This window comes from Empidonax traillii, unplaced genomic scaffold, assembly GCF_003031625.1.
Source record: "Empidonax traillii isolate 1590-97213 ecotype Southwest subspecies unplaced genomic scaffold, ASM303162v1 scaffold324:size701061, whole genome shotgun sequence".
Taxonomy (NCBI): domain Eukaryota; kingdom Metazoa; phylum Chordata; class Aves; order Passeriformes; family Tyrannidae; genus Empidonax; species Empidonax traillii.
This window is the reverse complement of record NW_020955517.1, coordinates 164,747-177,394: the sequence shown is the minus strand read 5'-3', so window position 1 is coordinate 177,394 and position 12,648 is coordinate 164,747. Positions and strand designations below refer to the sequence as shown.

Genomic DNA, 12,648 nt, shown 5'->3' with positions numbered 1-12,648 from the left:
TAGTCTTAATAGTTTTCTACTTCTTTGCTCATGCAATACATTATTACAAGTGGCAGTGTGATTATTCATTTCCTAGATGAGTCTTTCAGGTGGCCCTTTGGTGGAACGATGAAAAGTGCCTGCTTGATGTTACACTGAATACAGTGGAGATTACTTGTGAGCATTTTATGAATATGTAAGATAGTTTAACCCAGTTTAAGAGGTACATACCCTGAAAATAGGAAGCAGTACACCAGGAGAGAGATTTTGCTTGAAGGAGTTGAATCCAACTGATCAAGATGGCTGCAGAGCCTGCAGGCTTATTTCAAAACACCACCTACATACGGATTTACAGGATCAGATGCAGGCTCTGAAAGTAGTGTATTAGTCAAATCCACGCCTCCTGAAGCTGAAGTTTGCATTCAGCCCTACGGGTTTGTTTCTGACAACAGACTCAGCCAGTGCAACACTCAATTGCATTTCCATTGGTTATATCATTCCAAAGGCAGGATGCTCCCACAGGCTGGCTTTCAAAAATCTCCCTTTTATAGTGCTCAGGTGCCTATTTTTGTCCAGTAAATGATTGCCAGCTTTTGGTAGATTCTGTTCATGAATTTACTAAAAGGAATAAAAAATAATTGTTTGCATAAACATTTCTCATCAACAATCTAGATGCCCCTGGGTGTTTTCCCTGTTTAAGAAGCTCAGAGTGGTTGGGGTGAGGCATCTTCTATGCATGTCTTCTGACAATTTTCTTTAATGTGTGGTGAGAAAAGATTATTCCTTTGGTCTCTTCAGTTCTTAAAAAAAAAAAAAAAAAACAAACACAAAAGGATAGTAATTTCTAAGGCATTTTGCCGCTGCACCCACCTGATTCCAGCTCTGTGAAACACTGACCCTCTCAGTGCTCACAGCTCTTTGTCAGGCTGCTCAGGCCACAGTTCACAAACAGTTCTCCCTGGGGGCATGAGATGCATGCAGGCACTGAATATTAAGGGTTTTGCTGGGTGCCCACAGAACTTAAAACCTTTACTTGGAGCCTTGCTTCTCTTCAGCTTCCTAAGCCCTCAGGAACAAGCTTTCTCTTGACACATCAGGCTGTGTGCTTTGCAGACTTGTTTTTGCAGCTCTTCTACCCAATCTTGCCTGGAATAGAAGTTGCCCTATATGCAATGAGGATGTAAGGAAAGACACAGGCAGCTACTGACCAGCTAGTCTAACCTCAGTTTATGGAGTAACTATGGAAAAGATTAAACTGGATACTATTGAAGGGCATTTAAAGACACAGTCAACATGGGTTCACAAAAGGAAAGTCCTGTTTCACTAATTTGGTATCTTCCTACAATAAGGTCACCTGCCTGGCATGTGAAGGGAAGGTGGCAGATGTAGTTTTCTAGATTTTTGTAAGGCTTTTGATAGTTGTCCCTCACAGCGTCCTTCTGGACAAGTTGTCCAGCTGTGGGATGAGTAGGTACACAGTGCACTGGGTGAAGAACCGGCTGAAGGTTTGCAGGATGCAAAGGGTTGTGGTGAGTGGGGCTAACCTGGCTGGTGACTGGTTACCAGCTCAGTTCCTCAGGGCTCAGTTCTAGGGCCAGTGTGGTTCAACATATCTGTCACTTATCTGGAGGGAGGAGTTGAATGCCCCATTATCAGGTTTGCTGATGATATGAAATGGGGAGGTGCTGTTGACTCTGCTAAGGGACAAGAGGCCTTGCAGAGGGATCTAGATAGATTGGAGCATTGGACAGTCATCAACGCGATGAAATTTAACAAGTCTAAATACCGGTCTGGCACCTTGGCTGGGGTATCGTGGGCACAAATATGAACTGTGGGAGGAGTGGCTGGAGAGCAGCCCTGCAGAAGGGGATCTGGGGGTGCTGGTCAGCAGCAGCTCAGTGTGAGCAGCGTGTGCCTGGGCAGCCCAGAGAGCAAACCACGTCCTGAGGTGCATCGAACATGGCACAACCAGTGGTCAGGAGAGGGGATTATCCCACTGCATTCAGCGTTGGTGCGGCCTCACCCTGAGCATTGCCGGCCCACAATTTAAGAAGGATGTGAAGGTCCTTGAACGTGTCCAGAGGAGGGCAGCAAAACTGGTGACAGGGCTGGAAGGCACCTGCAGTAAGGAGCAGCTGAGGACTTTGGGTATATCTAGTTTGGAGGGGAGGTTGAAGGGTGACCTCAATTGCTCTGTACAGCTTCCTGAGGAGGGGAAGAGAAGAGAGAGGTACTGAGCTCTTCTCCCTGAGATAGGATTTGTGGAAATGGTTCAAAGCTAGGGGAGGTTTAAACTGGACATTATGAAGCATTTCTTTGCAAAAAGGTGGTCAAACTCTGGAACAAAGCTTCACAGAGATGCAGACAATGCTCACAGCCTGTCAGTGTTTAAGAGGTGTTTGGACTGTGCCCTTAACTTTTGGTCAGCCCTGGACTATAGTCCAGGCAGTTGGACTATACATGACTGTTGTATGTTCCTTCCAAATAAAATAGTCTATCACTAGGAATAGCATGAAAATCTATTCTATTTGAATTCAGGGCTGCTGTACTAGACAAAATGTGCGCCCTACTCCATGTTGACCGTATCATTTCCCATTCTCATCTGTTCTCACTTCCTTCTGAAATAGACCATTTTCATTGGGTTGGATTGCCACCATTCAAAAGCATGAGCACCTCTTCAGCTGCTTTGTTTTACACTTGGTCTCATTTAAAACCTTCCTCATTTAACATGCAGCAAGTTCTAAAAATACACATACCTTGAAAGGATGCGAGAGATAGGGCTGTTTGTGAAAATCACCAGTACTGGCATTTGAGATGCTTCAGATGACCCCTCAGCATCCGCCTCTGCATTACTTTATCATGGTAATCCTGCTTAGCCATTCTCTTGGTCACTCACTCCCTTGACAGCCCAAAATTCAGTGGAACTACTTGCCAGCCTAGATGAGAAAGTTTAATACCGGTTTTTGCATCGGCAGTTCCAAACATTCAGTGACATGAGAACAAATTAATTAGATTCACTGTTAGGGTAATGTGGATTTTCTTGGAATTCCTCTCATTACAAATAGCTTTAGGTAACCATCCCAGAGCTTTATAAGAAATTTATTCACTAAAGATTTCATGCAAGTCAGTAGATTTGCAAAGGGTTAAATTTGACTCTCAGGTGCTGACCAGAACTCCTAGCCAAGGTATGGAGATACCCATGGAATAATGAATTCTCATTGTGGCTTAAACTGCTTTTCTACCACTGCTTTTAGATTTGACCTTGAAGCCAGATCTCATCACATTTGCTTCTTCCTCCTGTCTTAAACCAATGCCGCTTACTCCGCCCTTTTGAGTCTACAGTCTATCTTTTCATAGCAGTCAACAGAGCTATTGGTCACATTTGGTGCCCCTCTCTTAAGGGATACTGAGGACCAGCAATTTTCATTCTACTTTTGTTATGGCTCTGGCTACAGCATCTGGATTGACTGGGGGGAGAGACTCGTACATTGTCAAGCCAAGCAAGCCTGACTGTGTTTCTGATGTAGGACAACTGTTTATTAAAGAGGATGTCATGCACATTTATGGTTGAACTATATATTTATTCCTCACATAGATGCACAGTTATTTGGCTTCTCCCAGAATTATGTGGCCTTGCAATATAGAGAGAGCTACTGCCCTCCTCAGTGGGAAGAATTTGGACCAAGCTTGCATTCTTAAGAACTACTGGAACGTGATAATGAAAGTGAATATTCTGAAAGTAAGGCTACTTGTGTAGAGTGCATGTGCCATACAGAACTTCCTCTTTGCTTGACCTGAAGCATAGCACCAAAATGCCTTCTGTACAGTGTCATGTCTCTAAGGGGAGAGCTAAAACGGTGTATTACGGAGGCAGTGAAAAGTTCCATTTTGCATTCATTTATACTACCCATTGCATGAAGGTCTTTGCTAAATTAGTTGTACTAAAATATTGTCTAATAACCGGGTAGGAATGGGGCTGCAGTGTGGTGGGTGCTGCACAGAGAACCAGAGAGAGCCCACCATAACCTGTTCCAGTCCATAGAACTGTAATAGGATTTCAATATGCTATTTTTTTTAAATTATGGGTTATTCATTAAGAAGAATTTAAGATGTAGGTCTGGAAACGTGTTAGCTGTCAATACTCCTTTGCTTTTTAGCCTTAGTTTTCCCTTTGGCATTAGCCAAATAATTTTACTATCCTACCTCAGTGGGCCTATCTGTAAAAGACGAGTTTATTTCAAAGAGTGAATTTCAAAGAAGTGTTGCAAGGATTAATTGGTTATTCTTTCTGTTGAATAGTTTGGAAAATGAAAGATGCTAAGTAAGTATTACTATTCATTCCAAAGCATTTTTGTTTTGAGAATTTTCTCTGAAATACAGCATTTTTATGCTACAAATATTTCTGTTATGGACTTTTTTTTTTTTTTTAAAAAAACCACATATATTTAAGTTGCCTGTGTGAAACACTGCATAATATGAACTGTGTTAGTAAATTGCTCCAAGTGTTACAGACAAAAGACTGAATTCAGTAACTCCCTCAGTATCTGATAGTCCCCTGAATTGCCTCATTACTTAGCGATACTTACTCAAATTTAATCTGCAGTAAATCTCTCTGTGTCATTAAAATTCTGCTAGGCATTCACATTATTTCTAGGGATTTTGAAGTAGACAAAGTTTTGGATTTGTTAGGGGTTTTTTTGGAATGTTATACTGAGGAAAGGAAAAATAATTCAGTGGATCGCAGAGATGCAGCATTAAAAATAAGTCTGTCTAGCAAAACTAGGGTGATACACTGCTGTCTCTGTTTCTCATATTCATTCTGCTTGACATCAGATTGCTTTGTTCATTTTCCACTTTCATAGGTCCTAAAGTGTTTTTACAATTTTGTTGAAATGGGATTTTTTTCATATTTATCCATACCACGCCGGTTGGTTTGGATACAGTGTATTGAGTTCAGTGTATCTGGTTGAGCTGCACTAAGGACTGATGGCTACCCAGAACGTTCAGCCTTTCTGTGTGGAGCACAGCACACAGCTTCATTGATGAGGTTTATTTTTACTGAAAGTAAAAAATAGATCAACCACACATAGTAAATCAAAGAACAGTTGCACTCTTCTATATTTATTATTGTTATTAAAACATTAAAATTTAAGATTTGGGGGCTGCACATGATGAAAGTGGCAAGAGAAAACATCTGATTCTTCAGTAAATGTTGATCCCCTTAATGAGGTTATGCCTTGAATTTCTAAGCAGTTATAAGGAACTAACCTGAGTCACAACCTAGATGAGGCTGGAGACTGAAAAATTCAATTGAGGAGTGAATTCTACTGGAGCAGAGAAGTATAGGCTTTTTAAGATAAAACTGGGCAATGCTGTGGGTCAGGCTACCAAAGATGTTCACGAGATGACCGTCAGGTTTACTTTCCTAACTGTTCAGAGAGTACTCAGTAGCACCAGTCCACTTGACTTGCTGCTTCTTGTTCAGCTGGTGATTTATAGAGAGCAACTGTGACAATAGATTTTGATTCGGATCCCCATTGTATGGATTTTACTCTTGATTTTAAGCTCCCCTTTTTCTCTTTATTGTAGTGGTTTCTATTCCCAAGTAAGATACAGATTTAAACAAGTACTGTACGTTTCTTCCAGGGGATAATAGTTTCAGAACAGTAATATCATAGAAATCAGTATATTCTCTCAGCTTTCTGCTTTAAACCTTTCAATACATACCAGTTTTCATTTAGGTTAGAGTCCAACACCAAATCCATCCCATCAGTGAGTCCTTCTTGAGTTTGGGGACTCCCACACTAAAATAGTCAGCAACCCAAGTGGACTTCAACAACATTTTCTTTTTTCTGTATTTATTGTGAATGTTAATTTCCTATAGGTTTTCCTGCATTTGCTTTTCAGGGGATAAGTGGAATGGGTAAGAAAAGGGCAGCTTGCAGTAGAGACAAGAGTGTCAGGGTGGTGTCATACCCAAAGTGGAAAAACTTTGAGAGAGGAAAAAAGGTGCAGTAATCCCAAGAGACAGCCAGGCCCCTGGTTCAGTTGCCGTGTGCTAGGAGATCAGCCCACATTTGTATCACTGTGACCACAAACATCATCAGGTCACAATAAGCAAAAAACTCACATAAATGGCAGGATCAGATAAGCAGGTTTTCCTCCAGTAGCACCTCTTCTTCCTGAACCAGCCACCCCTCATCTCCCTCCTCAGTGGAGGACAGCAGTACACAGTGATTGGGGAGGCACTTTGGAAGGCTGAAAGATTTAAATTTCAAAGTGCTCCAGGCTGGATTGGATCATAAGGAAAGTTTCAGAGGGACAGGTACCGCAAACCAGAGGAGGGGCAAAGTGCTGAGGAGCTGCCCATTCCCTCTGTGGGTGTGTGTGCCTCTGTTAGTGCCTCTTCCAGAAGATTCTTGTCTTTAGCTGTCTCTTGGGTGCATTTGGCAGCATCAGTAATAGCCTGGCCATAAGGAGAAATACAAGCAAGAGATGTGCTGTGCAGGAACTTGAATGCAGAGACAAGGCTGCTGGTAGCAATATGTATTTGGTGTGGGGAATGGGGGAAGGGTAATGTTGGGAAAAGAGAATGAACAATTACATGAATTAATCTGTAAACCCACTGAATTGGTAAAAATGAAACTGGCTACCTCGTTACACAACTTAAATAGAAAGAAAACAAGTATTAAAACAAAGCTGTGATCAAGAAAGAAATATGACAGGCAATTTGTGAAAGAAGTTGTAAGTCAGCTGGAAGCAGTCTTATTACCTGAAGCAACAAAGCACATCTATTCCTGAGGGTTTAGGGGACCCCAAGGAATATGCCTAACCGTATGTGGACAGGGAGGGCATGACAGCATCCACCAGAGATGAGGATCTTTTATTGGCCCTCACTCACATCCTAACACCACGCCAGACCACGGCATCCAACCCATAGTAGGATAGCCTATCATTACACTCAGATGCATCACAGTAATGAAAAAAATGCTCCTTAAGCGCCCTTGGTCAGGTTGGATGAGGAACTGGCTCCTTGGGCTGGGTTATAAATCAAGTGCAAACTTCATCATTTATCCTACCATGACAAAGTCCAAGAGGTCTTTGTGCTGCACCTGCATTTATGAACAACACCGTTCTAATTTTATGTTCTGCACAACAATTTATGTGCTGCACAACACTTTTCCAAGCATTATGATGAGGCTGATCTAACTCAAAATCCTGTATCCAAATATTTTTATCAGATCCTTTTAGACTTTATGGAACTCCAAAATGTTCTCCTTTTAACCTTGGAGAAGACTTATATGAGACTTAAATTTGATCTTAAAAGTTTCAACTATTTTTATACCATTGAAACTGTTGTCCCCCCAGATCTGATAAACTCACATTCAGACATGTCGTCTTCTCCCCAGTACCCTTTTCCTTCTCGAGGGTGTGTTGCAGCCTGTTTGCCTGCTTATTTCAAACTTCACGTACTGATGGGTTCCTCTCAAACTCAGGTGAGGCTTACACTACTCTGTAACTCAGAGTTTTTCTGTGACAATCATGGGGGAGTGCAGACTGGGAGAGTTACAAGCCCCTACTGGCACAGAGATAGTAGTTCCTTGTCATCATTTGGTTTTATCTCCCCACCCCATGTGATTTCCAGATCAAAACCCTGACAAGCTTAGTGCAGTTTGAATCCTCTAATTGTGCTGCTGCAGCCATGTGACTGCCTGGCTGAGTAATTCCCTGCAGAAGGAGACAAACTGTATGTTACAAAGCTCAACAAACAGTGTTTAAAATGTGAACGAGTTGCAGTAGTATGTGATACCCATGCCACTGCCTGAAATCTCCTTCTACTGCCACAGCTGTGTGGAGGCTTGATTTATGGTAACAAGCTTAGTGATCTGCAGGGAAGAGCATGGGTGAGGAGGGAAGGCTAGATTGACCTTTGGCTTGTCTCCCATCTCCTTCAACAACCCTCTCTTTCCAAAACTGGTTTCATCTATCATTGGTCAGAGCAAATGGTTCCTCAGAATTCTCAGCAAGAAGGTAGGAATCCCTCCCTTGTGGAGGTAAGGAGCAGTCACCTTCCACACTGCCATGGAGCCCAAATCTGTTCTTGCTGTTCTGAAATAGTGTGAGAGAGAATGAGAAAGAAGAGAGCAGCTGGCATCAAACATGCAGGGATCTGCTGAAGACCTTCATTTATAGTTAATGCATGGGAGGAGGGGAAAGGGCAGATAAAACCCGATTGTTCCCCTTTTACAGAAAGCCTCGTGCTGTTTTCAGAACGGTTAATTGCATTGATTGTTCCAACCTCTGTATCTTCCTTTCAATACGGGAGCTGGTCGTTGAATTGCAACTTGTTTCTCGGCTGGCTGACGGCGGAGAAGGGGCTGTCTGGCACGGCAGGGCTGGATGGGTGTGTGTAGAGCGTGTGTGTTTTCAGAGCACGACACTTAGGAAGGCTGTTGCTCAGTTGCCAAAAGCACAGCTGTTGCAGAGCGAGGGAGTGAGCCTGGCAGCAACCCTCTAATCAGGTAGGCAAACATGCAAAGCATATGCTTATTCCTGCCTAATTTTATTTCTCAAAGTGGAGGTATTATTAGCGAGTAGTGTCTGGGTTCACAAAGTCCTCTTTGCCGCTGGTGGCAGTGAGATGGGGCTGATGAGAGCAGCTGGATGTGTTTGCCCAGAAGCCGGTATCTGTGAATGAGGAGATCAATAGCTGTGCTAAAAATCACTGAGCCATCTGGGATTTACAGATAGAGGATTGACTTGCAAATCCTACTGAAACTGAGATCTGCAGTAGCTGCCGAATAACAGCACAAGCAATGGAGATGGTGTAGAAAGTTATCTAGAAGACCTGAAAAGCCCTAGTGGTGCTTTTGCCAGCCCTTGGTTGCAAAGAAGCTTAGGAAAGAGTGAGAAAATGCTGAGGTAAGGGGAAATTATGTTCTGCTGTTGTTTGGGGGGTTTTTTAACCCTATTGTTAACATGTGATTTTGAAGGTACTGCAAGATGATAGAAAATGCAGCTATATTTTACCAGTACCTGGTGGCTACCAAAAACAGTCTCTTTACATCTGCATGCAAACAGGTCAGGCCTGTAAACAAGAGGGAGAGAGGGAGAACAAAGGTCACGAGAGGAGAAAAGGCTTATTCAGAAAGATGGCAAGGGATGCACTTGGAAATGGAATTTAGACTTTCAGTCAGTTTTATGCTTATTCTGTGCTCTGTGATTATGCAGAACTACAGCAGCTGTCAGGCTGCAGAGAGGAGCTGGGGACAAACCAAGATCTGAGACTGGAAAGAAAATATGCAGAAGCAACCTTCTGCTGTAGATGAAGAAGGCCATACATTCCTAGCAGAGACTGGTCATCTCTCTAGTACCTTTCAGTATGGAATTAGTCTTCCATTGATTAGCAGGGTACTTGCCTGGCTTACTTTGCACAAAGAACCTGAAGTACAGGAAGTATCCTGTGGACTTCTGGTCAAGCTGTTCTAAAACATTGCCAGGAATGGAGAAGTTGGTTGCTGGCACAGGATGCTGTAATTACAGACCTGCATAGCAGACAGGTAAATAGATAGGTGTTCATGGTCTGGAGCAAAATGGGTATTCTGCTCTGTGTACTTCTCTGCTGTCTTTCATCATGGACATAAACAGATATTGAAACTCACCTACCCATAATGATGCTAAGAAGGAAAATACTAACATTTTGATACTACAAAGACTAAACAACTTAGCTGATGGTGTAGAAGAAGTTTGGCAAGAACTGGAAATACAAACCAAATCCCCCAGCATTTTATCCACTCACCCATTCCAGTAAAGAAAAACCCCCCAGATATTCTCTTTTTATTGTTTCTTTGTTTCCTGGCAGGGCATGACCTGACCTTATGTTAGCTTAAATAATTGCACTGTCCTTCTGTGATATTCTAGTTTCTAGCATTAAGAGGTGTTTCTAGTGTTTATTTTATGGTGTTGCTGCTGTAAACTTGCATCAGAGAGGGGAAGATTTTGGTGGTGGGTGATGTCATCTCTCAACAATGTAACCTACTTTGTAAAATGCGGTACATAATTGTTAGTCCTCCATAACACTACAATTGCTAACTGTGCTGCCCGTTCAGATGTTAACAGTATTTGCCAGATCCATTCCCTGAATTCATCTCTCAAGGGAGGTATCCGCAGTGAAAAGGCTTCAGATAAAACGTTGATAAGTAGAAGGCATCCTTCATATCAGTAGTTGTCACTAGCATCACACATGTGACTTAACTAGCTGTAACTTAACTCCACTGCCTTTGCTGATGTGTTAGCAGAGCTACATTTACTTCACTGACCTGCCTAGGAAGCAGAGCTGGGCCTCTGTGAACTCATTTCTGTTACTGAGACTGCAACTCTGCATGTTCTGCTCCCAAAATACAGACCATGGCCTGCTGCGATTAAGAAGCAGTTGGTCTTGTCTTCTGGTGTAGCTACTGAAGAACATTTCTTCTTCTGTGACCTAGACCACTGAATGTCGTCTCTCTGGAAGAGCAGTCTTCCCAGGTAGACACTTGAGGTATATTCATAATTTGTGTCATGCCTTTGTTCAGTGATATTACAGGTGCCATCTCTGTAGTCAAATACATCCACAGCTACCAAGGAAGCTCATTAGATAGCACTAGATAGGTAACTAACAGCATATCACTACAGTTTCTTTCAAAGGTACTGAAGAAAAGAATATAATTCAGCTGTCTTCTTACAAAATCTTTCTTCATGCTCCCCAGTCCAAGGAGATCAGAAGCTGAATGATCTGAAACTTCTGTCAGCAGTCACACTAATTTCCATGTGTTACCTTCACTGAGGGCAGTAAGAGAGAGGGGTAGGAAAGCACAGACCTATTGATTTTCATAAGGGGTGGTCAGTCTTTCTGAAGATTAGACTGTTAATCTCTGAAGGAATCATCGTGCTTATTGGATAAACAATCTGCAAATGAGAACTTTCCAGAACTGTATGTGATAGGTGACAAAGCAAGAAAATGGTCCAACACACTATTTCATATGTTTATGAGAAGAGAAATTCTGGTTCAACAGTCAAGCTAGGATCTGATAAACCAAACTGAGAAACAATCTAAAACTGTTATCTTTGCCTTGATCTTTAAGCAATAGGTTTGTGAGTCCAGATTCCTCAAATTTTCTAAGCCTACCACTCTCAGATGGTGGAATAGAAGATGTCTTCAGCGTTTTTAACAACCTATCAAGCTAATAAAGGAGCAAAAGTTTCTGTTATAAAGTCTGTGGTTTAGTATTAATCTGAGAGAGTAAAACAATAAAAAAACCCAAAGAACAGACCAAACCAAGCACACAAAAAAATTCAAAGCAAAGCAAAAAAAAAAAAAAAAAAAAAAAAAAAAAAAAAAAAAAAAAAAAAAAAAAAAAAAAAAAAAAAAAAAAAAAAAAACACCAAAAAAAACACAGCCACCAAAAGTGACATAGAAAAATCTGTGCAAGGTTGTATTTATGAAATAAACTGAGTAGAGGAAACACAAAATTCAGAGCAAACTGTGAAGCGCAGAGCAAACTGTAGCTGTAGCTGTGACTTTGACTACCATTGCAGTATTTCTGCTTCTATGTAATTCTTGTTTCACCCAGTCTTGGTCTGATAGAGCCATGTAAAATCTCTGTAAGAAGTGGCAAAAATGTGTTTCTAATTCTCTTAACCAGTTTTCAGATCCCCATAAGTTCATAATGTTGATAATTTAAGAGAATGCTGGGAACTTTTTTGAGTGTGGCTGTAGTGAAAAAAACTGTTCAGGAAGAAGGAGCATTTTTTTGAGAGGCAAGTGTTCTTTAATAGTTGTTTCCTCTCCCTCAAGATAGATGCAAAGAACAAAAAAGGAAGCCCACACTATGGAATAAATAATATTCCTGCCTAAAAATAATTCTTGTCACACTTCGAGTTGTTTCTGAACAGTGAAATGGAAAAAAAATTTACTCAGTGCCAAAACAAATTGGAGCATTACTCTCAATTTTTCACGCTGTTTTTCTAAGTATAATTTTTTACAGATCTGGAATTTGAGTTAGACAACTTTTTCCAGAATTATTTTCCAACTTACCAAAATTCAGTTTTGACTAAAGTAATGCTACTTAGCATCAGAGAATAATTTAAGTCAGAAGGGACTTTCAGGATGTTAGGTCACTCAGTTCAATGGTTTAATGTTAAAATGGTCCTCCATTCTGTAGCAGTTCAGTGTAAAAGCACGCAAGACTTAACTCTGGAAAATTTAGATTGGGAGCCATTTTAGCTGAAGAAGAGATTTGGAAGATTCCATGTGAAGAGGGACTTTATGCAAAAACTTTGAGTTTCTGGGTTTGGGTGTTTTTTTAAAACTTATGCAATGGGAAACTCAATTTTGCTGAGCACTGCAAGGCCAGGCATTCCTAAAGAAATTATGTATTTTATAAAACATTTCACCCTTTCTGGATGTAGCAGTAGTCTGGACTGCAAGCCATACTTTCTGTGGTGTGTGTTTCCCTCAGGTCTGATTTTTCAGCTGTGAATCCAACCCAAAATGTTTTGAAGCATGGAGCATTTGTCTTTTTCATTTTATTAGTTTATATACACCGAGAAATGTATTGGGAAAACAGTTAAAAAGCAAAACCCCTTCAATATCCTGCTGGGAAATGATGATCATAAGAAAACCTCAGT

The 12,648-nt window shown here is 41.3% G+C and overlaps 1 protein-coding gene across 6 annotated transcripts in view; it reads left to right on the top strand.

The window, feature by feature from the left end:
* Positions 1-12,648, top strand: part of PHACTR1 (phosphatase and actin regulator 1) — a 302,786-nt gene that overhangs the window by 125,436 nt on the left and 164,702 nt on the right. The window contains exon 1 of one of the 6 annotated variants that reach the window (XM_027891642.1): positions 8,410-8,501. The exons of the other annotated variants lie outside the window; for them this stretch is intronic. The gene's annotated coding sequence lies outside the window, so the exon portion shown is untranslated. Of the gene's footprint in view, positions 1-8,409; positions 8,502-12,648 lie in introns of those variants that run through there. 6 annotated transcript variants of the gene reach the window in all.